We start from the raw sequence: 26117 nt of genomic DNA, 5'->3' as shown, positions 1-26117 counted from the left end.
TTTTTAGGAAAATTATCAAGTATTTTTAGGGAAAAAAACCTATTCATGGGCCTAGTGATGTTTTACAATTCACAGTTCCCTGTGTCTAATAAAATAAGTCAAGCCAAGGGAGAGAGCTGCTGGGGTAAAAGGACTGGGTGAAACATTCAGAAGAAACTTGAAAACGATTTTTCTCTCCAGCAGAAGGGCAATGAAAAGAGCAGTTATCTTGATATCATATGACTCTGGGTTCTAATCTAGGTTTTTCCCATTTTGTTCTTAAGCAAGTTTGTGAATTTCTGTTAATATCAGATCTCTTCTGTGTGACGGAAAGGTTGATTGTAATGCCTTCCTACTCAGGGTTCTAAAGAGGCTTAAGATTATGTTTGGTAAGCATGTTTTATGTGCTTTAGAAAAGGTATCTTCTCTATATGTTTATGATTGCAATTATTCCATGGTGCCCTAACGAAAAGAGGCTACGCTACCAATAGAAGTACAAATGGTACCTATAGTGGGAGAGAGTGTAGGAGTACTAAGGAGAAAAGGAAACAGGACATATAACTTTCTCACAGTTTATAGAAGCTGAATTTTTGACTTGCTTTCATTTCTCTCAGATATAAAATGTAAGTGCTCATCAGTATAGATCCTGAGGAATAATGGACATCCAGTGGCCTACTGAGCTCCTAGAGGTAGCCTATAATCTAATTCCAGAAACTTCTCATTTAACAGTTAGAGAAGCTCAGGCCAAAGATCACCAGACCCAGCTTCTACTATCACCACGTTCCAGCCCTAGCCCATCCTCCAAACACACCACAACCATGCACTTAATTGCTGTGCCTGGAGTGGGTTCCAGACATTTCAGATTTTCATTCCTAGTAAAAGAACATTGGGGATGGTAACACTAATTCAAGCACATTCATTTTTAAAGTATTCTCATTGAAATCAGAGCCCTTATACATAGCTGGTGGGAATGTAAAATGATACAGTCACTGTGGAAAACAGTTTAGCTATTGCTCACAAAGTTCACATGTCTGACACTTTGTGACCCCATGGACTGTAGCCCAGGCTCCTCTGTCCATGGACTTCTCCAGGCAAGAATACTGGAGTGGGGTGCCATTTCCTCCTTCAGGGGATCTGCCCGACCCAGAGATCAAACCTGTGTCTCAGCTTTCCTGCATTAGCAGGCAGATTCTTTTTTTTTTTTTAATTTTAAAATCTTTAATTCTTACATGCGTTCCCAAACATGAACCCCCCTCCCACCTCCCTCCCCATAACATCTCTCTGGGTCATCCCCATGCACCAGCCCCAAGCATGCTGTATCCAGCAGGCAGATTCTTAACTATGAGCTCCACCTGTGAAGCCCATAGTTCACTTCAAAATGGTTAATTTCTGTTGTATGAATGTTACCTCAAAAAATTATTTAAACTTTTGAGTATATTTATTTAAATCGTACAAATGTGCTGTGCTATGCTTAGTCAGTCAGTCATGTCTGACTCCTTACAACCCCCTGGACTGTAGCCCGCCAGGCTCCTCTGTCCATGGGTTCTCCAGGCAAGAATACTGGAGTGGGGTGCCATACCCTCATCGAGGGATATCTTCCCAACCCAGCGATCAAACCCAGGTCTCCCTCATTGCAAGCAGATCCTTTACTAGCTGAGCTACCAGGGAAGCCCACCTATGCACATATGATGATATATTCCTATTTGACAGATTTCAAGGGTTTTGGTATTAATACCTTCTAAAGAGAAACAGCAAATCAACACGTTCAAATTGACAATGGTCACAGGTAATCTCTTGCCAACAGAAATATGAAATTATTCCTAAACAGATATAAATATTAACTAAATCATTTCTAATTTTTTATTAATAATCATCCTATATCTCTGCTTATTTTTCCCCAAGTTTCTTCCTGACTGATGACTACTTTTTAATCCCACTACCTCCTTCTGTTGCTTAAAATAAGTATTTTCTCTGGATAGGAACATTTTAGTCTTTCACCTACAAACTAATGTACTAACAAATTTATAAGTATCTCCACTACAAGAAAATGGATGCTTTTAATGCACTATACAGCTCAGTTAATCTAGACCTGACCAAATCTGACAGTGTTAGTGAGATAATAACTGTGAAATCACACAATCCCATGCCCAAAAGCAAATGGCTCTTCCTGTCCTCTGATCCTGATGGTTCCTGAGCCACATATCTTATCATGGAATGTGTGAAGACATGGTAGCAAAAATAGCCTGATCACGTGTCAACTTAGAATTTCAAGGCCCGCCCCCTCCATATATTTGTAAAAGTCACTCTTCATTCCATTTTCCTCTGCTTTAGTTTTCATAGCATTTATCACCACCTGGCAAGAATGTTATTTATTTATTTATATCCATTAGTATTTAGTTATTCATATAAACTTCAGGAGGGCAGAGACATCTGTCTTGTTTGCTATTCTATTTCTAGTACCTAAAATAGTTCCTGGCCTACAGACAGTACTCAATTAATAATCATCACATAAATTTATTAACAGCTTCCAGTAACTGGAAATTAAACTATATTTCTACTCTTAATTAATATAGATGGTTTTATATTCATGTTTTTCTTATGATTTTTCTAGCAATATTTATTTTTCCAATTAAGTTACTTTCCTTTTTTTAATTGAACAATCAACTCACAGAAAAGATTTGATGAATTGCTATATTTATATTTCTTTCACATAAATTGGTTCTAAATTATTTTTAAATGTAATATAATTTGACAATACTTCCACAGAGAAAACAAATTCAAGCTATCTCAAGCTCCCTCCTTACAGTTTTACACATGTGACACCTATCGGTAACACTCCCACTGAGATACATGTGTATGTTAGTTGCTCAGTCGTGTCCAACTCTTTGTGACCCCATGGACTGTAGCCCACCAGGCTCCTCTGTCTATGGGATTCTCCAGGCAAGAATACTAGAGTGGGTTGCATTCCCTTCTCCAGGGGATCTTCCTGACTCAGGGATCAAACCCAGGTCTCCTGCATTGGAGGTAGATTCTCTACCATCTGAGCAACCAGGGAAGTCCCACTGAGATAAATAAAACACTTCATTCTACTGTCTAGTCCAGTCTCATGAAAATGATCTTCAGAGTCACTCTTTTAGATTTCTGGAGATTTAGCTTACTAGAAATAAAGGCTAGGAAATCTTATTTTTATTCTAGATCTACTGGTCAGCTGTCAATACCTCTAAAGCTTATTTCTGATATAAGAATACGTTTGTGTGTGTTAGTCACTCAGTTGTGTCCGACTCTATGTGACCCGATTGACTGTAGCCCACCAGGCCTCTCTGTTCATGGGATTCTCCAGGCAAGAATCCTGGAGTGGATTGCCATGCCCTCCTCTGGGAGATCTTCCTCACCCACAGATTGAACCCAGGTCTCCTGCATTGCAGGCAGGTGCTTTACCATGTGAGCCACAAGGGAAGGCCTATATAATACATATAGGTCTATAACATTTATTTGCCTAGAATATATAGGCAAATAAATATTTCACTTTTCTAATATGCTTTGTTTTTTCAAATGGTTTGCACAAGTGATATTTGAAGATCCTTAATACATATAGAGTCATGGATCTTGTCAGCTATAGTGTCTCCTTAAGCTTGAATCAAGGCAAAGCATAAATCAGTAAATAGGGTGGGCTTTGAAATAATATTTTCTAAGTTTGAATCTTGACTCCTCTGCTTATTATACTGGCAACCTTTGGAAATTTACTTCTTCAAGATTCAATTTCCTCATTTATATAATAGTGACAATGTACCTATATCATGAAAATATTGTCAGAAATAAATGACATAATCTCTGTGAAGTATTATATAGCATAATGTATAGCACAAAATAATTGCTCAAAACAGGCTGCATGTCATGTTTGCATCATCCCCCTAAATGTATGAAACTTTTTTCTCCTTGAACCTCCCTGTATTTTTGTATGTGCGTATCTCAAGACATTTTCATATCTATCTGGTACCAAAGTTCTTTGTGTATTTCTCTTTTTCTTGTGTTACTCTCACATAGAAAATCTCATCCATCTTCATCTTCTCTGAAGTGTTCAGGCTTGTGTCTTGAACATGACAGAAATTTAATATATTTCAAAAAGTGAATGAAATTAAAATGGGACAAACATATCTACACTAGACTCCTTTAAAAAGAAAAAATAATTTCATATGTCTCTTGCAAACAAAATTACTTTAAAAGCTTTTTAGATATAGCTTTCAGAAAAAAACATGAAAGATAAATTAATTTTAAAATGTGGATTCCTCTTGTATTCATCACTTCAGAAATAGGTATTTTCTCGTGTATACTGCTTTCAAGCGTGTTGTATTTGCATGCCATTGAAGAATGAACTAGAATCAGAGATTCCATACTTAATGATGGATTTGTAAATTTAATACACATTATTTTCAGAAAACAAAAACTTCCTACTGGATTGAAACAGTAGAACCGAGACCTTATTGGATCATCACAACTTCCTACCTTCCTCTTCTATTCAAGTACTGTTTTAAGCTTTGGCCTAACCACTCATTTCACAGGAACAACTGGACCCAAAGAGAATAATAAATATGTTTAGGATTATTCAAAACAGCAGAAAAATTGAAGCGTTTGGTTTTTAGTCCATCTACTTGAAGTATCCTCTGATAACTTAACAACTAAACTAGCAATAAATAATGTAGCTAATTGAATTTTTAAATTGAAAATTCATTATAATAATTTTTACTTTTTTCTAAAATTTCCTATTCAAAGACAAAAAGACATCACATCTAGTTCAGAAATTTTTAGTATTATGGTGAGTGACCTGCTACAAGTTATCAGACAGAGCTTATTGAGTAGAACACAGGATTGATACTTTCCTAACTGCAATTACCAAGCTGTCATATAAGCATGATAAATTTATGATTGAAAATGTCAACCTCTGGTTGTCCCCTGGAAGCCTCACTGTGCTAAAAGCAGAGTGTCTGATAAATCCCTGCCCTGCCTTGCTTTGCTTTCGCTTGCTGATAACTTTATTCCTCAGAAAGCCAGGGGGGCAAAAGTAGAGGAATAATATTTTGAACCTAATTTTACTAAATCCTACATATCAAGGGTGATACTCAAGCTACTTTATAAGCAATACTGAACAGGCACTAAGCAGTCAGGTGCTAGAGCCCCTCTATGCTTCAGCAGTTACTCCTGTAGCTGTTAAATTGTGTGTCTCCTGGATCTGGAGAGAGGTACAAGAACCCAGTGAATTAGGGAGACACTTGGGCATATCAAGGAAGGAGACTGTATCAACCAACATTTCATTATATTCATGTTATATTCAACATTTATTTATATCATTATATAATGGCTGCATATCAGTTTGTTGATAATTCTCCCCTCTTATCTCTTGAATCTATTCCCTTTTTTATAACCCAGAAACACTTCTTTGCTTCTGAAATTCACAGATACCTAAACTAAATCACAAGTCTCATAGTTTCTATCTACCCCAAATCATCCAACTCCTGTCCCAGACTCTAGTCTCCATTTTCTAATCCATCTTGGCTTCTGATTGTGATATTTTCCAGGTGCAAATTTTCAATGTTTCTCCAATATTATCAATAGAAAAACCAAAATTCTTAGCCTTAATACTAAGACATCCCTTTCATCTGATCCCAACATACCCTTGCAAACTGTTTTCTTGAACAATTTTTTTTTCATTCATCCTACAATTGAGCCCAAATAAACAATTTGTGGTTCTCCGAATAAAGGACACAGTTCACACTCCTTTTATTCTTTTGCTGCTACTCTCAACCAGAATGCCATGTCCTTCTTCTGTGTCCAAGCACTTCCCAGCCAACCTCAGACATAGCTTCATCACAGTTTTCAGTGATCTCTACATTCATTACAGGCTTTACAGTGCTGTGTATTTCCTGATGATGAAAGTAACCACCATATCGAACAATTTATTTTTGCATATATCTAATCTCCCTTTGTAGATGGTAAATTTTCTGGATATGACACATGACTGATTCAGATTTGTACCTTAAGTCTGGTGGGCTGCCGTCCATGCGGTCACACAGGGTCAGACACGACTGAAGCGACTTAGCAGCAGCAGCAGCAGCCACACATACTGTATCTACAGCAGCTGCCCAACAGACACTTGGTGAATGAAGAAATGAGTCTAAAGAGCAAGAGAACAAAATGAAATTGGCAAGAATGTTGGCAAAGACTAATCCTCATCTCAAAATTTACCTTACTGAGAAAAAGAAAGGCTGACTATAGTAAATAACGTGTCCTGGTCTCTAAAATGGCATATTCTTACATTGACTAAATAGTAGAGAAAACTAAAGTTTTAAGTTATAAAACATTATATGACCAAAGAAAACCAAAGTCCACAAAAAATATATATGGGTGTAAGAGTAAACTTTATACCAGAGACAACTAAAGAAATCTATCTATATGCACAGGAGTTATTATGTACATATGGTAAAAGAGGGCTCTCATGACCCAAGACTCTTGATACCAAACAGCAAAAGAGCCGAAACCCAGACAGAGTCTTTCAAAAAATAGTTGTTGTTCAGCCTCTCAGTTGTGTCCAACACTTTGCAACCCAAATAACTGTGGAATGGAAAGTAGGGAATTGCATGCTCTTTTGTTGGCTATAGTCCAAGGGTTTGGTTGGTTAATTTAGCATTATTTAATGCATTTCAACTAAGAAAAGAAAAAATATATATAGGAAGGGAGAGATAGGTTCACTGTGTGGTGAAGGTAATGATACTAAACATACACAAAAATGCCAAGAAACATTTTAAAATGTTTATACTAAAACAGAATGAAATCTCAGTGAAATCACGAAGAAAACATCAGACAAACCCATACTGTAAGACCTTCTACAAAATACCATACTCCTCACAAATATGTCAGGATTAAAATATAAGGAAAGACTGAGAAACACTCACAGATCAGCGGAGACTAAGGAGGCATATGACTGAAGGCAGCATGGTGCCCTGGATTGAATCCTGGAATAGAAAAAGGGTATAACTGGAAAGCTGGTGGAACCCAAATAAAGTGGTCTGGTGTCTTTCAGCTTTCCCTGAAACTTCCCTTCCCTGCCAGCTAAGTGGGAATTTTCCTAATATTCCTGAGCCAGGGGAAATGATGAAGAGAGTTATGACCTCTCCCATGCCATGATGGAGTGAAAGGAAACAGAGAAAAACACAGACAATCTTCTCTTTGATATTAATATTTCTGATGTTAACCACCTCCCTGGACTGCCATCTTTCAAGGGAATTTAATGTTGCTGGAAATGGGAGAAATCACACCCACATCTTCTTTCTAGAGCTTAGCTCCTTCTACCTAAAACACTATTTCTGAATTCCCATATCCATATGTTAATTATATTACAAGTTTTCATTCACCTGTTCACTTATTCAGTGAGTATTTACTGAGTGCTTACTGCATACCAAGGTACCAGAGCTTTTCTAAACTAAAGACACTAAAAGACCAACCAGGCACCCTTATTCTCATGCAGCTTGCAAGCAATGTTTACTGAATGCCTACTACATGCCAAGAAGTATAATATATACTTGATTAGATTATCTAAAGATTATAATTAAAACTGGAGTCTTAATTTACTAACTAATATGAACTTTGGGACAGAACTTTAAATAAGATCCCAATAGATTAGAACATTTAGACCACACTAACAAGATTAATTTTAAAGTCCTAGACATAATTTTATTTTAATCAACAACTTAAATGGAAGCCTATTTTAACAGCAGCAGATTTTTAAAAAGACTCAGAACTTCTTGGATGTCTCTCTACTTGATTGTATATGAATCAACTAAGAGATGACAATGCAAAATGGTAACGGACAATTTAGCGTTCAACCCAGGTGGCTCAGGTGGTAGAGAATCTGCCTACAGTGCACAAGACCCAGGTTCGATCCCTGGATCGGGAAGATCCTCTGGAGAAGGGAATGGTGACCCACTCCAGTATTCTTGCCTAGAGAATTCCATGGGCAGAGGAGCCTGGCGGGCAGTTCGCAAAGCATGACTGAGCGACTAACACACACACCATTTCCACTGCATTTTGAATGCTAGATTTTAAGTGAGATACTGGAATAATGGTACACGTTCTTAAAGAAATAAGTTGTCCAAAGATCACTTCATTGGAAGAATGGTTGAAGCAGCTAGAAATTTTTCACCAATAGGAGAAACGCCTTAGAAAAATTGTTATAGGTTTGAAGAATTGCTTTCTCAAACAAGCATTCTAGCTTTTCTGAACAATGCCAAGATGTCAAACTAGGACAAGCAGGCCAAAGTTCCAAAATGACAGATGTCAAATCAATACTAATTAGATCTAGATGAGAATAAAGCTGTTTAGAGAATCAAGGTGTCTCCTCAAGTGATAATGACTTTCTTATAGGTGAAAATGTCAGAATACAATAGAAATGTAGGGGGGTCAGATTTTAAGACCTTAACATTTCCTTCCAACTTCAGAACTCTATTGTTCTAAGAAGATGCAGATATCAATGTATATGATATAAACTGATGTTGGTAAAATCGATACTGGGAAACACTGAAGGCAAGAGGAGAAGGCGGCAGCAGAGAATGAGATGGTTAGATAGGATCACCAACTCAATGGACATGAATTTGAGCAAACTCCTCCAGGAGATAGTGGAGAACAGAGAAGCCTGGCATGCTGCAGTCCATGGGGTTGCAAGAGTCAGACAGGACTTAGCAACTGAACAACAACGATATAAATAAAAGTAAATGACTCTGCCTTCTGTGGATGTTATTCCTGCTATGTGAGTCTGTATCTCTTGCTGCTTCTCACATCTGTCCCCCAAATATTTATTTGACTAGTCTATCTCATTTGTTCCTCATGGCAATAACTCAGGTAAACCCACTTTGCTATATTCCAGTACAAACTCTAAGAACCAACGGCGATGACATAGAAGGAAACCAATGATATTAAATCTTGGTTTGTTTCAATGAATATTGGACCCCTGGCCTACCTCCTTTAAGCACTTGATGTGGAATTTGACAGTAATGATTTGTAAATCTTCTAAAGAAAGGTGAAGATCAGAGAAATGAGAATTCCTAAAGTCCTGATGTTTCACAGAGTAGTAGTAGCCTGCCATTAAGAAAATACAGGGCATTGGGTGAGTGAGCTGGAGCCATAAACATTATCAGGTAGAAATGAGGTTTCCTGGGGCAGCAGAAAGAAATGAGCTTGTTCCTACTTCTGGTATTAATCATAATAAGTGTTTTATCTTAGGCTGTCATGTTTAGTTTCTCCATGCAATTTACCTCTCAGGCACACTGTTCACAATATCAGTTGGCCTTATCTTTTAACTTATAGTCTTCAAGTACCTAAATGTATTTCCCCCAAAGTTCCCACAGTTAACATGACAAAAGTCAACATTAGTACTATTTTAAGACAATGCTGCACCCACATTATAAAGGACAGAGTTGCCTACGCCTGGCTACTCCTATCATCTGTTGAAAAGTGTAACAGGCAGCACTGATTCTTTGCCTAATTGCAGTTTCAATGTGAGAGTTTGCAACCATTTAAATGGGGATCCCTAGCGCTTTAAAAAATTCAAATTTATTTCACTTTTTCTCTTTGCCAAAAAAATAAAATAGAGATGTGCTTATCCTATATCTTGCTCATCTTATATCAAACAATACTTGCTAGCTGATACAGTCAAGTCGATAAGTCGCTTTTGAGGGATCACATTATGAAGTTCACTTTCTAAGAACCAGCAAACATGATTAGGAGCAATCCGACCAATCAAATAATCAGACAACAAACAATGTAAGCCAAAAATACTGCAGAGACAGACTTTTTGCTAAAAAATGCCAGAAAAAAACAAACCGATACCTTCTACAAACTCACTGAAAGATGCCAACTTGAGAAGGTACAAATTGAAGATGAGACAGCTAATAACAGTCTAGTCTGCATGACACTATTTCGTTGAAGTCCTCTTATGATCTGCTAATAATCCTTTATAATTAAACTCAAGCATAATATTAAAATGTAATCCACATGAACACCAATCACAGGACATTTCATAGGCTGAAGTGGTTACCGCTTCCAGTCATGCATGACAATCACTCAGTGAGCAGCTTTAGTTTCATATGTTTTAAATCATTTGCCCCAAGATTTTAGGGGAAAAAAATTATGATTCATTTCTATCCATAAGTACAGTGAAATAAATCTCATTTAAACTCAGACTGATAAGAGTATGTCCAAGGCACAGGCCTTATGAATTTGCATACCTTCCTTTAGAACTAAAACCTTCTACATCCCCATGGAAATGAGGTCATCTTTTAAGGAATATCTTCTGAACTGTTTACAGTAAATAAAGCTGATAGTACCAGAAACTGCCTATGGATGTCATTAATCAACACACACACACACACACACAAATTTTGATTCCACATTGTGATAAGATTTGTTTAAACAATACTCCCTATATTCAATTGCATATATTTTCCATTTCTTCTACTTCAGTATATTATCTTCATCATATCTTGAAAAATTCAGTTTTTGTTTAATAATTAAATAATAATTTGAACCAAATAATAGATTATTAGAAGTAACACATTGAACGTATTTTTAGTTTAACTGAGGTAGTTTTATACTCCAGCACAACTGGATCATGGACTTGCCCCAGTGGCTCAGTGGTAAAGAATCTATAGGCAATGCAGAAGATCGAGGTTCAATCCCTGGGTTGGGAAGATCCTCTGCAGGAGAGCACAGCAACCCACTCCAATATTCTTGCCTAGAAATTCCCATGGACTGAGGAGCCGGCCAGGCTACAGTCCATAGGGTTGCAAAGAGTCAGACATTACTGAAGCACTGAACACACACACAACCAGATCATGCATATAATCTACTAAATATTATTGTTTTACTTTAGAGCAAAATTATTATTTGAATGTTGTAAAAATTGATCCCAAGGCTAAAAGGAAATGATAATACACAATTTAACCTTATAAGCTTTTTCTGATTCTGCCTCTCATATAAAAACTGGGAATTGGGTTGATGTTAACTTTCATATTTAAATGTTGACTTGGACTCCAATAAAGAAAAAAAATGTGAAAATTATTGCATGAGCTTTTAAAAGATTTGACTTGATTTTTAATTTACAGATAAAAGAGTAGTACTAGTGTAGGTTCTTTTCCAAGGTGAGTGTTACTATAAACAAGGAAAATAACATGCTGTCAGATAGGAAATAATGACTTGCAACCATTATGACTATATCTAGACTCATAAAGTGCTCTGAAAAAAAAAATGCTGCTCCACAAATAGCTATTTGGTGAGATTATCATTAGACATCTGACCAAATTTAAACATTTTTACTGAAGGAAATGGTTTCCCTTAATTTGTTTTTGTATTTTTAAATGAAAGCAAGTTCCAAGGGAGTAATTTATGAATGTCCTTTAAGCCATTTTAAAATGGTGTATGTCAAGATTAATGTAATAACATCCTTTCAAATAATTTCTTGGAAATATTTAATTAAAGCAATTCTATTCTTATAAGTTTTATATAATCCTAAGCATTGAGAAAAACAGGCTAAGAGATTTAAAAAGTAAGCTTTTATTTAATATTAAAGATATTCCCGACACTGTGGCATGTGGTGATAGAAACAGATAAATAAAACATAGAGTCTGACTTCAGGGAGGTTTTAATCTAGTGGTGAGGTTTGAGAAGAGGCGATGGAGGAGGAGAAGGGACAACAGTGAGGAGGTCAACTAAAATATAAAAGCCACTGAGTTCAGCTGCAAACCTTTGACAGCAGAGGCAGGAAATACACATCCAGGAACCAGCTACATGTAGGACATTAGGGAGTGGTCAAAAGTCTAAGTCCAGAGTGCACGCCCCATGCAGAGCCATTCAAAACAAATTATTTTTAAAACACTGTGCCAGTACATCAAAATAGTTTATCAGCTCAATTCAGTCTGCAATTTAAAATGCTTGTTTTAAAACTATGAGACAAATTAAACTGTGATATGACAAGTGTTATAGCCAAGGTACAAGTCAAATTTACTGAGAGCCGAAAGAGCATAGTGAGTAAACCCAGGAGAGGGACTGGAAAAGTCTTCAGAGAGAAAGTGAGATTTAACTGAATCTTGACAAATAAGGAGGATTCAACACATAGTGAATGGCAGACACAACATGATGCAGTGGCTGAGAGCCTGGGATTTAGGGCTGCACTGCCTGGGTTCAAGTCCTAGCTCTGCCACTGGTCAATTCTGTGCTCCAGCAAGTTAGTTAATCTCTATAAGTCTCAGCTTCCTCATACATAACATGATTATTTACCTCAACTTACCTGCTTAAGATTAAAGTACAAACCTTAAAATTGGAGTGTTTCAAAGATTAAATGATAAGATGCATGTAAATAACTGGCTTAGCCTTCAAATTTCTACACAGTTATATGTATTAGCCATATTATAGTTCATTTCTAGAATTTAGCAAATCCTCATAAAATTGATCCCAGATTTCACCATTCCCCACTTTGTTGCAGTACAGCTGTCAGGAGCAAGCTAAGTTTTCAGACCTAGAGGCAGAATCATCGGTAAAAGAGCAAAGGAGATGAGGTAGAGAGCTATAATCATCAAAAGCAGTAAACACCAAGAGGCATTACCCCATATTTCATTACCCTTGAGAACCTCTTGCTATTTTAGAAATTACAAGCTGTAGCAAGACAAACCTTATCTTGTATAATAATGCTGGAATCATTCGTTGAAAATGCACTCAATCAGGAATAAATGGCACAAAACGATTATGCCAAGTACTTACTCAACTCCTGTCATTTGGGGTCTAATGTTGATTTAACTGCTGTGAGGATATTGCACCTTTTCCACTCAGACCAAGGAGTCACAAAAAGATTTTCGTGGAAGGAAAGTTTTGACTTTTCCTCTCTGGATTTTCATATTGAAAAGGCAAAACATCACGTAAGCAAATAGAAACTAATTTAAAACAAAAATAGAGCAAGTTTCTCCCCAATCTTGATATCATGCCCAATTTCTCACAACACCTTCCAAATGGTTTCATACCACAGCACACATTCCTGAGACTGATTCTCAAAGCTTTTCTTAATCTAGCCTCTCAGCTGTTCCTGACAGCATACTGTGCTCCTGCAGAACCACTCTGCCCCGCAAATGTCTGCCACAGCTCCAGGTTACTTCAACTCACCTTCCTGCCCATGTCCCCTTTGTTAAACAAATGCTTTCCTGCCATTAAAGAACCAGTTCTAGTCCTGATGCTGCTTTCCTGGTGCAATCCAAAACAGACTCTCTTTCCTTCAAATTCCTACTGAATTAAATCCTATGTGTTTACACTCTGTTTGTCTATATTGATATCAACCATAGACCTCCAAATCTCTGATGACTTCAGTGGCTTCTATAATTTGACAGCCTTTCTCTTCAAAAAAGTTTATTATTACATTCTGTTTATTTTTAAGTGTTTTTATATTTTTTAACTATTTGATTCAATTTGATTTTTAATGTAAGATGTGAAATGTCTGATTCTTTGCCATCCCATGGACTGCAGCATGCCAGGCTTCCCTGTCCTGCATCATCTCCTGGAGCTTGCTCAAATTCATGTCCATTGAATCAGTGATGCCACCCAAGCATCTCATCCTCGGTTGTCCCCTTCTCCTCCTGCCTTCAATCTTTCCCAGCATCAGAGTCTTTTCTAATAAGTCAGTTCTTTGCGTCAGGTGGCCAAAGTATTAGAGCTTCAGCTTCATCATCAGTCCTTCCAATGAATATTCAGGATCGATTTCCTTTAGGATTGACTGGTTTGATCTCCTTAGGGCTTAGATTATCTTTTTTTCAAAATGATCATTCTGACAAAACTATTTACTGAAAAATTGTTTCCTCCACATTTCAACTCCAAAGGTTTATTTACCCCCATCAGTCCAATTCAAGGAGTCCTAATACATGGATCTGACTATTCTACCAAAATGCTAAGTCATTCATCAGTATTTTGTGTTTCATAATTGCATTTTTGAATAAATTTTCATATATTTATTAATCTAGAGGAACTTTAAGACCACTTTGTTTACTAAAACAAACCTTAGGTTTTCATAAGAATTACCTTTAATATACCTGGTAACTTAGCAAGGAACATATTACTGTTATATCTGATAATTAATATAATGTTTAGGAACATGTTAAATCTTCATTTATGTACATCCAACATGTTTTAGAACTCCTACACTGTCTTTAAGTTCTGAACAAACTTTAAGTTCTGAAATACACTGTTTTCTCTAAACACACCTGATGTCTACTTTCTCAAATATACCCACTTCCTTCTTCCTGCTGAAAATGTCCTCATATCTCCCTAATGGTCACACTTACTTTCCAGAGAAAGCCATTTCAAATGCCACTGTCTCCATGGATCTTCTAATTAGACAGCAGAGAATAATTTTTTGATTTTTCTAAACATCTATGGAGGAGACGTGTTTGTCACATCAAAAATTTTGATTTATTATCCAAATGTCAGATTTCCTTTTCTTCTTTGCTTTCCAAAATTCTATGGAACCATCTATCTTTTAAACTTGCACCAACATGTATGCAAGACTACATTTTTTTATCATTTCCCCAAAAGTCCATTTGACAAATTAACAGTTAAGTAATAAGAAACAAAATTTTTTACAGAGAAACTTATAACTAGTAGGCAAGTGTTTTACATTATAACACACTACAAGCAATTTTTAAAATTATTTTAAAACCCTTTGAGCTATTTGAAAGAGATGGGAATACCAGACCACCTGACCTGCCTCTTGAGAAATCTGTATGCAGGTCAGGAAGCAACAGTTAGAACTGGACATGGAACGACAGACTGGTTTCAAATAGGAAAAGGAGTGCGTCAAGGCTGTATATTGTCACCCTGCTTATTTAACTTCTATGCAGAGTACATCATGAGAAACGCTGGACTGGAAGAAAGACAAACTGGAATCAAGATTGCCGAGAGAAATATCAATAACCTCAGATATGCAGATGACACCACCCTTATGGCAGAAAGTGAAGAGGAAATAGAAAGCCTCTTGATGAAAGTGAAAGAGGAGAGTGAAAAAGTTGGCTTAAAGCTCAACATTCAGAAAACGAAGATCATGGCATCTGGTCCCATCACTTCATGGGAAATAGATGGGGAAACAGTGGAAACAGTGTCAGACTTTATTTTTGGGGGCTCCAGAATCACTGCAGATGGTGACTGCAGCCATGAAATTAAAAAACGCTTACTGCTTGGAAGAAAAGTTATGACCAACCTGGATAGCATATTCAAAAGCAGAGACATTACTTTGCTGACTAAGGTCCGTCTAGTCAACGCTATGGTTTTTCCAATAGTCATGTATGGATGTGAGAGTTGGACTGTGAAGAAGGCTGAGTGCCAAAGAATTGATGCTTTTGAACTGTGGTGTTGGAGAAGACTTTTGAGAGTCCCTTGGACTGCAAGGAAATCCAGCCAGTCCATTCTGAAGGAGATCAACCCTGGGATTTCTTTGGAAGGTATGATGCTAGAGCTGAAACTCCAGTACTTTGGCCACCTCATGCAAAAAGTTGACTCATTGGAAAAGACTCTGATGCTGGGAGAGATTGGGGGCAGGAGCAGAAGGGGACAACAGAGGATGAGATGGCTGGATGGCATCACTGACTTGATGGACATGAATTTGAGTGAACTCCGGGAGTTGGTGATGGACAGGGAGGCCTGGCGTGCTGCGATTCATGGGGTCGCAAAGAGTCGAACATGACCGAGCGACTGAACTGAACTGAACTGAGCTATTTCCTGTCCTTAAGTCCTTGTCTCAGCTGGTCCCTGTCTCAGGCATTCTTATCTTCGTATGCTTTCCCTGCTGAGTGCTCAGTCAACCAGAGTAGTCACTGCAATGTCCAACTGTCCGTCTACAAGGCAGAGGGCTTTCTCATCCTTAGGAAGCGTGGGTACCAGAAGATAATCGGACTTTGGAAGGTCCTTATCAGATTATCCACAAATCAGCATTAGGAGGCATGAGAGGCAGGAGTCTCTTCATCAAACAAAGTTTTATACCAGCTGCTGAGAAAATAAAAATTTTTCCACATCTGTATTTACTTCATTGTGACAATCTGTTGTCTCTCTACTACATGACAAATGTTTTAAGTGTGAAATCACTGAAATATTAATCTTTTAATATCTCCACAGCACTATATTCATAACCCATCATATGTTGCTTCTTGTAGATCAGTGCTTTTAGATAAATGAATGAATGATTTGATTAATTAATAATTAATAAATGAATAGATATATGGTCTTTGCATGGCTTATAAAAGAATATGAATAGAATTAATCTGGAGAAAGCTCTATTTTATTAAAATGAGGAGACTAATTTTTATAACTGCATAAATCTGTTTCCCACTTTTTCTCCTTGGGTCCACAATATCTCAGTCTCTTAGCGGACAGTTTTGTTGTGGTTTTCAGTTTTAAAAGGAAACAAATCCACCTCTAGTTTCAAGTTTATTTTTTGTTTGTTTCGGTTTTCTTTTGTCTCTCATTTACTCTGAACCAGCCTCTCTCCAAGTCTCAAAGAACATCAAAAAAAGAGAAAGAAATCTAAATCAACAGGATATTAAGTAGAACTTTTCAACTGTCCAGAATTTGTCATTGAGACATAAAACTGGAAACAAATGAATCAAGTACTCTGTTCTAAAGACAGAAATGGCCAGGAAATCCATACAAGTTGTCAAAAGTGCAACAAGTTTCTCTGACTATAGTATCTACCTTTTAAAATCACAACTTATCTACAGCAAAGGAAACTATCAAAAAAATGAAAAGATAACCTACAAAGTGGGAGAAAGTATTTGCAAATAATTTGAGTGACAAAGGGTTAATATCTAAAACATCACACAGCTCATACAACTCTATCAAAGCAAACAACTTAATCAAAAAAAAAAAAAAAATGGAGTCACAAGACCTAAATAGGTGTTTCCTTCAAAGAAGACACAGATGGTCAACAAGCATATGAAAAAATGCTCAACATTGCTAACTACTAAGAAATGCAGTTCAAAACTACAATGAGGTATCACTTCATACCAGTCAAAATGGTCATCATCCAAATGTCTGTAGCAATAACTGGAAAGAGTGTGGAGAAGAGGAAATTCTCCTGCATTGTTGGTAGGAATGTAAATTGGTGCAGCCACTATAGAAAATAGTATGGAAGTTCCTTAAAACACTAAAACTAGAACTACCATATAATCCAACAATCCCTCTCCTGGACATATATTCAGAAAAGATTAAAATTGTAATTTGAAAATATACATCACCCCAATATTCATAGCACACTATTTCCAACAGCTAAGACATGGAAACAACCCAAATGCCCATCAATACCTGACTAACTTAAGAAAATGTGTTATATGCTGCAAATGGTAATATTCCATTCTTTTTTATGGCTGAGTAGTATTCCTGGAGTATCCCATGGACAGGGGAGCCTGGTGGACCCTACAGTCCACAGGATCACAAAGAGTGAGACACAGCTGAAGCGACTTAGCATGCTCGCACACAAGTATACAGAGTGAGCCATAAGGGAATCTCAGTACATCCCCAGCTTCAGAGAGTGTATAGACCCCATTATCTCCATACGAGAAAAATGGAAAATGAATAACAAATTTTAAGCAAAAAAAAAAAGAGCCCTACTGGAATCTTTTAAAGCTCATCTAAATCATTATGGAGTTAAATAATACATGTTAAAGCCACAGTAAGAAATTCAGGAAATAATAAAATTTTAAAAAACACTAAATTTCAACACTTAGAAGAAGAACCAAAACTTAACAAAAACAAATGCTCAGCCTTAAGGGTAATCATTATGAAATACAAATTCATGAACTAAGCATTTAACTGAAAGCATTATAATTATTTTGTGTAATATTAACAATATCAGTAGAAGCTTCTTTTTAAAACAACCACCCTGTTTAAACATGTTATAATAGTTTCCACTTTTAATTCTGACTTAATGACGTAGATATCAGTCCAAATTTTGCACATGGGAAACAGGCTCAGAGAGTTTAAAGGTTTGCACATTTTGCAAAATCACACAGCTAGCACATGCTAACTTCACTAGTCATAATACAATATGTGAGATCCCAGTCAGGAGTAATAAAATATTTAAAATAACAGAATAGTGAATTATAAATCAAAATAGTATCAGCATTAGAGTCATTAAGACTAAGACATTCGCAAACGAAACGGACAGAATTCTGGTAAATGAAAAAGAGCATACACAAATAACCAAAAATCAGAATGAGACAAGATGTTTAACAACAAAGAGAGGAGATTTTAAAGATTTTCAGACAGTATTCTATATATTCCAGTACTAATCAATTTGAAATTTTATACAATTTTAAAATATATATGTATATACTTTAAAAGTTGGCTCATAAATTAGAGACCTTAAAGAGAGAAAAAAAATTAAAGAAATTGAAAGTATGTCAGAGATTATGTCCTCAGATAGCTTCAGACCAAAATAACCTTCCTGAGAAGCTACTTTGATCTCTTAAGGAACAGATAATGTCAGTGTTATGTAATATTATCAAACACACACAAAAACGTACTAGTTTCAAATGCATTTTTGACATTATTCTAATCTTCACAGCAACAGTCTGACTAAGAGCCATTTATAAACCAGTAAAATGTTGCCTTGCTTAGATACATGCAGAAATACTAAGCAAATAAAAGATGTATCCCTAAATAAATGGTGTGGGAGAGTTAGAGTGGAAAGATTTTTAAAGATCTAGCAAAACGGCAGCCCCTCCAGTGCTCTCGCCTGGAGAATCCCACGGGCGGAGGAGCCTGGCCGGCCGCAGTCCATGGGGGCGCGAAGAGGCGGGCACGACTGAGCGACTTCCCTTTCACGCACTGGAGAAGGCAATGGCAGCCCGCTCCAGCGTTCTTGCCTGGAGAATCCCAGGGACGGGGGAGCCTGGTGGGCTGCCGTCTATGGGGTCGCACAGAGTCGGACACGACTGAAGCGACTTAGCCGCAGCAGCAGCAAGCAATATTAACAAAAGAATAATTAAAGGAAAAATACCATTATTGCTTAAGAAGGTTGTGAAAGTGAAAAGCTCAGTCATGTCCGACTCTGGCGACACCATGGACTATAGCGTCCATGGAATTCTACAGGCCAGATTACTGGAGTGGGTAGACTTTTCCTTTTCCAGGGGATCTTCCCAACCTAGGGATCGAACCCAGGTCTCCCACACTGCATTAAGAAGGTTATTTTTATATAAAAGCAGCACAGTCCTTCCTAAATAAATGCATAACAGTCATAAAATTCAGTAAGTAATCGTCTCAAAATGTATAAGGAAAATATTGTCAGAAATTTTTTAGTCTTTCAGAAATTTTTAGAGATATAGTTGTAGTAGAGGATTTTACTTCAGAAAAAGTTTCACAATTCACTGGAAAAGTGGGCAACAACAAATAAACAGTCAGGAAAGTAATAAAATGACCAACCAATTTGAAAAGGTGTTCACTCTCATAGTCAAACAAGTACAAACAAAATAGCTTTTTTTTGGTCAGATTAGAAAATAAAAAAGAAGAAAAATAATTAGTGTAATGGAATATGGAAGCTAACAATAATGTACAAAGGACATTAAAGTATAAACCAATATACCTTTTTAAAGGTTGTATAGTATAAATATTGAAATTTAAACATGGATACCATCTAACCTATCCATTTCAGTCCCAAGAGTGTATGATAAGAAAACAAGAGTAAAATGATGCAAAGATTTCGTGCACCTGAATGGTCAAGACAGTGAAAACTTGAAAACAATCTTATCCTAAAAAGAAGACTGATTCATTTATTGTAAATCTATACAAAAGAATACTTTTAGAATATAAAAGTAATAATGTCAGGACAAATTTTAGAAGCCTGTTACATATGAATAGTGTGTGCTCACATTAAAAAAGTCAAACTGCTGGGAGCTGGTGAAGAACGCAGAAATTTGTTCACTAAAGATTGCCATTAGTTCATTGGCTCTACTTAATTTAGTCTTTCTTCTCTTCTGTTTTTAATTTGTGATTATTTTTACCTTTTAAATACGAACTTTGAATTCATTTAGTAAAAAGATTTATGTGTGTCACTGAATCAGATGTGTTTCAAATACCAAACAAATTTTAGTTCTAAAAGTTGAGACCACAAAAATCTTTAAGTTTTCAGATATTTCATCACAAATTAAAATCAGCCATTCTAAGGCTATCCTATTATCCCTTGACTGAAAGAAGAGGCAAAATTCTGACCAAAATTGGTCTCAGATCAGTTCTAATAAATGAGTCTAGCTCTTTTGTGAAAAAGTAATTGACTTAAAAATTTAAAGCTCAAATTCTATTTGCATCTATCAATTTGAACACTATTTTTTTCCTCAAACAAATTGTACTATCTAATTTACTTTCTGAGCTGTGATCATTTCAAATTTCACCAGACAGACCAAGTTAAAAACTTCTTTAAGTGTGATCAGTCTTCTTGTTTTACTGCTATTTAGACCCAGATTTCAAAGGTCAATGAATTAGGCCAGTACTGTTTAGATTATGTACCAACTACAAACATACCATAATGTGCAGAGCTGATAAGAAATGTGATCGATAACCAGATAGCGTCTTACAGCTGGTACTTTAGAAAGGAAAGATGATCAAAAATGACCTAACATTTTCAGCATTTGTTTACAACATATTCATCAATTGTATAGCAGTCAATGTATTTTAAACAGCATGACTGCTCAAGCTGAAGTTGCTTTATATCATAAAAACCAAATAGAAACCCATGAAGCTGTGTTTCTCAGTGTGGTTATAGATTTTCTTTGTTTTTCTATTTAATATATAGCTTTAACGACGTATCCTGGCACTTTACTTACAACCGTTCTGAAAACAATGTGTTCTTCACTGAGTAAATAAGTCAAATACAAACAAGAAGTAGGTCAACTTAAGCCCTGAAAAATCTCAGGTCAAAGTAGTATATGAGTGTTTTAAAATCAATTTACTCAGTATCCCAAAGGATCAGCACTATTTTCTAAAGCTCTAAAGCTCTGGATAAAATTCTGATACAGACATTTTAAATATTCCATCCAATACGAACCTTAAACAACTCAATATTTTCATTAGCAAAGTATCAAGCTATGATTCCTGACTATAAACTTCTAATCTGGAAATTTAAATGTGTTTTAAGTGCATCTGGACTCCAGAGTCACAGTTATACCGCCCCCAAACTCATTCTCTAGGCCAAGCTCCATTTAAGAATTACATATATATTATTTCACATAATCTGAACAGCAACATTATGGAATAGGTAGTTCCCATTTTTAGAGAAGAATGAAGCATAGACAATAAGTACCTCCCTGCATACCTAGCTAGTGGGTGGCAGAGCTGACTTTCAAACCTAGCCAGCCCAGCTCTACAGTTTATACTCTTAAACCTTTGTGACTTGGCATAACTATCCATTGATTTTTCTTATATTTGGCATGTATGTGCTAAGGTATGTGTCTTTTTTAGAAAAATTTCTAATGATTTAAATGTGGCACAAAGATTGAATTACTAAAACTAGTTTCTAAAACTGAAGTAATAATTTCAGCCCATATGTAGTCTGGACTTCCCTGGTGGCTCAGATGGTAAACAAGCTGCCTGCAATGCAGAAGACACTGATCCCGGGTCAGAAAATTACTCAAACTAGCTTCTGAAAGTGAAGTGATTATTTTAGTCCATATGTAGTCTATAAAGATGTAAATGTGTTGTCACACTTTTTTCCAGCCTCTTTCCTCTTTTTACTCAGTTTCCCATCTCTCCTCTACTCATGTCCTCCTTTTCTCCCAGAAGGCTCACACCATCCTCTCTCTTGATTCACTTTTTCTCCCCTCATTGCTGCATCCCAAATCAACTGGCTTTCTTCTAAGCTCACCCTGCCCAGCCACCTCCCTCAACACAACTACTGGATCTCAGCTTCTGGATCTAAGTGAAGGACTTAATTACCATCCTTCAACAATCCTAGGGTTATCAGGTTTCCCTGCTGGCTCAGGTGGTAAAAAGTGCCTGTAATGTAGGAGATCCAGGTTCGATCCCTGGGTTGGAAAGACCCCCTGAAAAAAGGAATGGCTACCCACTTCCATATTCTTGCCTGGAAAATTCCAGGCATATCTTAGATGGAGAAGCCTGGTGAGCTACAATCCATGGGGTCAACAACCCTAAGATTATAGCACCAGTATATCTTATCACAGAACGTAGAGTCAATGCTGTCATTAAGATGTCTTTCAAACACATTTTAATAGTGATCAATAGAGTCTTAAATAATAGTTTGAAGACTTCTACTCCAATGGCCCAATTTTTCAATTTCACTTGCCTTTGTGATTTCAAATTTTATTTCCAAATTTCAGCTTAATAATTGTCTACTTAAGAAATAGGACATAAAGGAACAGCTCTCCTTTAAAACAAGCTTCATCTTACATGGTGTTGTTTGACAATTAATCCCAGTTCTCTTGTTAACTATGGAAGTCAGGTGCTTCATGATAAATTACTATCTGACACCCTAGTAAACTACCACCAATAAAACAAATAGGAATTTAAAGGAGTAAAAGGAAAAAAAGAACATGGATCATGGAAAAAGAGAGGTGAAAAGGATGCTAGCAAAAACAAACCAAAAAAAGTTTGAATATAAGTCAAACCTTCATTTTCAAATAAATACAAATACCTGTTAAATAGACAAAAGTAAATTTTTTACTTTAAAAACCTGAGCATTCAAAAAACAAAAAGCTTGTTTTCATTTCTACTGCATAAATTTTAAGATATGACCATACAAAAAGACATCTATCATCATATTGATTGACGAGGAATAAAATTTTTAATTTCAAAAATAGGTCAGAAACCACCAAGTGAGTGGCATGTATGTTTGTATGTGTACAAGTGCACTCACACTGAGCCATATCTTGGGTGTTTGTTTTGCACAATGAACTTTTCTCATCTGTCATCTGCTCTGTGGGAGGAAATAAGTAGGGAGGGGGCAAACCTTGTCTTTCCTGCTTTTAAAGAAAAGCCTGCAATTAAATGGAGGAAGAGTAAAGGTCCCCATTAGAATCACAGTGATTCCCACCACTTGTTTGTGGTAAAGGTCTGCTTCCCTCCTTAGGGAGTGGGCTATGGTTCCCTTCTCCCTATCAACCTGGATGTCTTACCTTCCTAATACAGGAAGAGCTGACTGAAGCTTTATCACATTTCTCAGAAGGCTAAACTTAGAGGAACTTTTAAGTGTGCCCTGGAACGCCGTGTTCATGGAAGTTTTCTCCTGCTGTGGATTATTGATGCTGCAGGAACAGATAGACTGATGTGCCTTGAATTCCAACAAGGACAAAGTGGCGTGTTGGTATTCTTTATGAATAAAAAAGTGAGTATTTTTAAAAGGCTTTTTACTTCAATGTGCTCCGTTTTCATTCCTGATCAAATTAATGTGAGTCATTTAAATGCCATGCAACATTAATTTATATTTACTCATTTGAAAACTTTGTCTACTTATTTGCTCATATTGGAATCATTTGAGACCAATCTGTAAATAATATTCAAATTCGCTGTCATGCAACAAGAATTAACGTGTGTGCATAGACATGCATTGGGGAGGCAGGGGATAAAGAGAAGGTAAATTATGACAAGCACATTTAGAAATTAGCAAAGCGTGAATCTTGATAATCCCCAAATGGTTATTTTTCCCCTTTTTTTCCCTAAATCAGTTTTGACCTCATCCTGACAATTAGGAAGTATTTATAAGCCACAGTTTGGCTCAGGGAAGTGATGTGTATGTTTCTATAGACTACTTTAGAAGATTAAGACCTTTCAGTGTATCTGATCCATCTGTTTCTTTAGGACGCACATTTTGGAAGAACTGCCATCTGATTTTACATCAGGATGTTCATAACCTGAGTTCTTAAAGCTGTATATGAAACAGATTTCAAAGGATCCAGGCCTGATTAAAACAGTTAGCCTGCTCACATCCTCCCTATTTACTGTGGATTACAGAAAGGGAAGTTGGGGTTAAATCAGCAGGTCTTCCTGCTTCCCGAGGGGTTAAACTGGCAGCCGATTTGGCACCCACAGGAGGGCTGACAGGTAGCAGGATTTGTCTAAGCAGGCTGCCTGAGAGCCAACAAGGAAAACCGAATGCTCTGGATTAGTTCTGGATTATGTTGTCAGAGTGAAGGCTGATGGACAAACTGCAGAGAAATAAAATGCAATCTGTTTGGGGAGAGAGGCAGTGTGCATAGCTTTCATTTTTCAAGAAATGACAAGAAAAATCATTAATAATTTGTAAATCCATGTCCATTAACTTTTCTCTTTGGTGTCCCAAGACAGCCTTTTTAACATGAGTTTGCCACTGTCCTATATCTCTTCTGTCTAGTGACAGATGACAAGATAGATATGAAATTGGATTCATAGTATAATACCCCCACCTCCAAGAAAGAGCTTTATTCTCCCTACACAGTGCTGGTTCCCCACTACCTTCCGCCTACCCCGCCCCCAGGATGAAAGGAAACTGACATTGAGACAGCCAAATGACATGTCCTTGCTTTCATCCTGCTGTAATAAATTTCTAAGACAATGGCACTACTTAATGAAATAAAAGGCAAAAATAAGTAAATAATCATGACAGTAATCATGATAGTATTAATACTATTCATTATTATGATAAAATATGCTTTGAGATTTCTTTTTCTTCATAAAGGACTTGAGCATCAGTTTCAAGAACTCAGTTAATAGATGTGAATATTCAAGTACATTTAATAAAAACAAATTCAGATCTCTGTAGGAGGGGGTTACATTTTTCCAAGATAGGAGTTACCAAAATTCTTAAAAGATCATTGTGAAATAATTCTGGTTCCGTTTACTAATAAAACTAATGTTCTAAAATAATTTGTTTTTTTAATAAGTTTCTTAAAGTGGAAGTTATTTTATCATAAGATAAAACTTTCTGCTTGAAACCAATAAATACATTTAAGTGTTTCTAAAATAGCAAAAATTAGGATGTCCAGATGTTTTGGCTTATGGCTAAATTATAAATATTATTTAAAAATAATTTCTTAAATGACTTTTTATGGGTACAAGGATATATTATTCATAGACTCTAACAGCAACAGGGCAGGCTGCTTTCCTTTATGATTTCAGTAACAAATTCTCTCTTTTTTGACATAGAAGACTTTTCTTTCTTCCTCACAAGAGCAGGATAAATTCAGCCCCAATTCCTCATAATAAACTGAATACATTCATGTATATCATTACAAAGAGAAGGAACCAAGATTTTGAGCTTAAGAAAAATTCCATCTTCAATTTCCTCTATTCTGACATCTCACTGCATCTGGTCCATAGTAAGCAGTCAATATATAGTTGATGAATAGATAAATAAAGCAGTAAAAACATTTAATACAAAAAATACTGAATTTACTCTGATCCACACAAAGCAAAAAAATGCCTGTTAGAAATTTTATTTGCATAATATTGCTCTATTAGATAATGTTAATACATGAAGCATAAAAGAATAATAGCAACTAAAAAACATATACTCAAGTGGTTATTTTGCATTATAACAAATAAAATAGCCTTCTGTGTACCTAAAGCTATGTGATTTTTTTAAATTAGAAGCAATTAAATCAGCCTATATGTATAAACATACTCTCAAACCTGTGTTTACTCATAAGGCTGTTCAACCATAGACCATCATTATACAACGTATTATTCAAAAAAGGCAACTGTTGATATAATTATTTTCTTTTAACAGTGAACATCTAACTATTTGCCCATGTAATAGCTTTTTATTACAGTCAACAACCACTAAAACTATTTTGAAATCTTGGTTTCAAATTAAAAGTAATTTGTTGGGCAGTAATATAAACTGATGCATAAAGAAATACTGGGATTTTGTTTTTTCCCACAACTGTCTTCAAGATAAGTTCTGCCTTAATGAAAAGTAGTACTTCTTGATTATTTTCATATTTTAGTATACAAAGGAAATGATATTACTTTCTGAGCACTAGTGTAACAAAGAAAGCTGACTGAGGGTCAGCTGGCTGAGGCTCCACCCTGTTTCTCCACAGCCTAGGACATCAGTTTTTCTTCACGTCTTTTAACTAAGGGGT

The sequence above is a fragment of the Budorcas taxicolor genome, chromosome 6 (genome assembly GCF_023091745.1).
Source record: "Budorcas taxicolor isolate Tak-1 chromosome 6, Takin1.1, whole genome shotgun sequence".
Taxonomy (NCBI): domain Eukaryota; kingdom Metazoa; phylum Chordata; class Mammalia; order Artiodactyla; family Bovidae; genus Budorcas; species Budorcas taxicolor.
The sequence above is the reverse complement of the archived record's forward strand: the minus strand, read 5'-3'. Positions refer to the sequence as shown.